The sequence below is a fragment of the Taudactylus pleione genome, unplaced genomic scaffold, assembly GCF_031769625.1.
Source record: "Taudactylus pleione unplaced genomic scaffold, aTauple2 ptg000967l, whole genome shotgun sequence".
NCBI classification, from domain to species: Eukaryota; Metazoa; Chordata; class Amphibia; order Anura; family Myobatrachidae; genus Taudactylus; species Taudactylus pleione.
In genome coordinates, this window is record NW_028285368.1 from 12,420,001 (window position 1) to 12,422,500 (window position 2,500).

A 2,500-nucleotide genomic window follows, 5' to 3' on the forward strand; every position below is an offset into this window, starting at 1 on the left:
GACCTCTTTTACTTCTTAACTCAAGTAAATTCAATGATTAGTTGTAAAATTAAATGTAAAATATAATAGAAAAGAATGTTATGGCAGTATAAAATTACCTACAGCTCCTGCTATTCCCAGGTGGTCTCCCATCCAAGTACTAACCAGGCCCAACACTGCATATTTTCCAAGATCAGATGAGATTGGGCAAGTCCAGCGTGGTTTGGCTGTAGGTGCTCAAAAACATTAACTTTAGACCTCTTATACTTCTTAACTCAAGTAAATTCATTGATAAGTTGAAAAAATTAAATGTAAAATGTAATAGAAAAGAATGTTTTGGCTGTATAAAATTACTTACAGCACCTGGTATTTCCAGGTGCTCTCCCATCCAAGTACAAACCAGGCCCAACACTGCATAGCTTACAAGATCAGACGAGATTGGGCATGTCCAGTGTGGTTTGGCTGTAGGTGCTCAAAAGCATTAAACTTAGACCTCTATTACTTCTTAACTCAATTAAATTCATTGATAAGTTGAAAAAATTAATTGTAAAATGAAATAGAAAAGAATGTTATGGCTGTATAAAATTGCCTATTGCACCTGGTGTTCCCAGGTGGTCTCCCATCCAAGTACTAACCAGGCACAACACTGCATAGCTTCCAAGATCAGACGAGATGGGGAATGTCCAGTGTGGTTTGGCTGTAGGTGCTCAAAAACATTAACTTTAGACCTCTTTTACTTCTTAACTCAAGTAAATTCAATGATTAGTTGTAAAATTAAATGTAAAATATAATAGAAAAGAATGTTATGGCAGTATAAAATTACATGCAGCTCCTGCTATTCCCAGGTGGTCTCCCATCCAAGTACTAACCAGGCCCAACACTGCATATTTTCCAAGATCAGATGAGATTGGGCAAGTCCAGCGTGGTTTGGCTGTAGGTGCTCAAAAACATTAACTTTAGACCTCTATTACTTCTTAACTCAAGTAAATTCATTGATAAGTTGAAAAAATTAAATGTAAAATGTAATAGAAAAGAATGTTATGGCAGTATAAAATTACCTACAGCACCTGGTATTCCCAAGTGGTCTCCCATCCAAGTACTAACCAGGCCCCAACACTGCATAGATTCCAAGATCAGACGAGATTGGGCATGTCCAGTGTGGTTTGGCTGTAGGTGCTCAAAAGCATTAAATTTATACCGCTATTACTTCTTAACTCAAGAAAATTCATTGATAAGTTGAAAAAATTAAACGTAAAATGTAATAGAAAAGAATGTTATGGCTATATAAAATTACCTACAGCACCTGGGATTCCTGGGTGGTTTCCCATCCAAGTACTAACCAGGCCCAACACTGCATAGCTTCCAAGATCAGACAAAATTGGGCATGTCCAGTGTGGTTTGGCTGCAGGTGCTCAATAATATTAACTTTAGACCTCTTTTACTTCTTAACTCAAGTAAATTCATTGATAAGTTGAAAAAATGTAATGTAAAATGTAATAGAAAAGAAAGTTATGGCTATATAAAATTACCTACAGCACCTGGTATTCCCAGGTGGTCTCCTGTCCAAGTACTAACCAGCCCCAACACCGCATAGCTTCCAAGATCAGATGAGATTGGGCAAGTCCAGAGTGGTTTGGCTGTAGGTGCTCAAAATCATTAACTTTAGACCTCTATTACTTCTTAACTCAAGTAAATTCATTGATAAGTTGAAAAAATTAAATGTAAAATGTAATAGAAAAGAATGTTATGGCTGCAAAAAATTACCTACAGCACCTGGTATTCCCAGGTGGTCTCCCATCCAAGTACTAACCAGGCCCAACACTGCATAGCTTCCAAGATCAGACGAGATGGGGAATGTCCAGTGTGGTTTGGCTGTAGGTGCTCAAAAACATTAACTTTAGATATCTTTTACTTCTTAACTCAAGTAAATTCAATGATTAGTTGTAAAATTAAATGTAAAATATAATAGAAAAGAATGTTATGGCAGTATAAAATTACCTACAGCTCCTGCTATTCCCAGGTGGTCTCCCATCCAAGTACTAACCAGGCCCAACACTGCATATTTTCCAAGATCAGATGAGATTGGGCAAGTCCAGCATGGTTTGGCTGTAGGTGCTCAAAAACATTAACTTTAGACCTCTTTTACTTCTTAACTCAAGTAAATTCATTGATAAGTTGAAAAAATTAAATGTAAAATGTAATAGAAAAGAATGTTTTGGCTGTATAAAATTACTTACAGCACCTGGTATTCCCAGGTGCTCTCCCATCCAAGTACAAACCAGGCCCAACACTGCATAGCTTACAAGATCAGACGAGATTGGGCATGTCCAGTGTGGTTTGGCTGTAGGTGCTCAAAAGCATTAAACTTAGACCTCTATTACTTCTTAACTCAAGTAAATTCATTGATAAGTTGAAAAAATTAATTGTAAAATGAAATAGAAAAGAATGTTATGGCTGTATAAAATTGCCTATTGCACCTGGTGTTCCCAGGTGGTCTCCCATCCAAGTACTAACCAGGTCC

At 37.0% G+C, this 2,500-nt stretch overlaps 11 pseudogenes; all 11 read right to left on the reverse strand.

The window, feature by feature from the left end:
- Positions 1-95: 95 nt before the first annotated feature.
- LOC148469828 (5S ribosomal RNA) lies at positions 96-214 on the reverse strand (annotated as a pseudogene).
- A 116-nt stretch (positions 215-330) lies between these two features.
- On the reverse strand, positions 331-449 carry LOC148469829 (5S ribosomal RNA; annotated as a pseudogene).
- A 116-nt stretch (positions 450-565) lies between these two features.
- LOC148469830 (5S ribosomal RNA) lies at positions 566-684 on the reverse strand (annotated as a pseudogene).
- Positions 685-799: 115 nt separating this feature from the next.
- On the reverse strand, positions 800-918 carry LOC148469831 (5S ribosomal RNA; annotated as a pseudogene).
- Positions 919-1,034: 116 nt separating this feature from the next.
- LOC148469832 (5S ribosomal RNA) lies at positions 1,035-1,154 on the reverse strand (annotated as a pseudogene).
- Positions 1,155-1,270: 116 nt separating this feature from the next.
- On the reverse strand, positions 1,271-1,389 carry LOC148469833 (5S ribosomal RNA; annotated as a pseudogene).
- A 116-nt stretch (positions 1,390-1,505) lies between these two features.
- LOC148469834 (5S ribosomal RNA) lies at positions 1,506-1,624 on the reverse strand (annotated as a pseudogene).
- Positions 1,625-1,740: 116 nt separating this feature from the next.
- LOC148469835 (5S ribosomal RNA) lies at positions 1,741-1,859 on the reverse strand (annotated as a pseudogene).
- Positions 1,860-1,974: 115 nt separating this feature from the next.
- LOC148469836 (5S ribosomal RNA) lies at positions 1,975-2,093 on the reverse strand (annotated as a pseudogene).
- A 116-nt stretch (positions 2,094-2,209) lies between these two features.
- On the reverse strand, positions 2,210-2,328 carry LOC148469837 (5S ribosomal RNA; annotated as a pseudogene).
- A 116-nt stretch (positions 2,329-2,444) lies between these two features.
- The window catches only part of LOC148469838 (5S ribosomal RNA), a 119-nt pseudogene continuing 63 nt past the window's right edge, over positions 2,445-2,500 (reverse strand).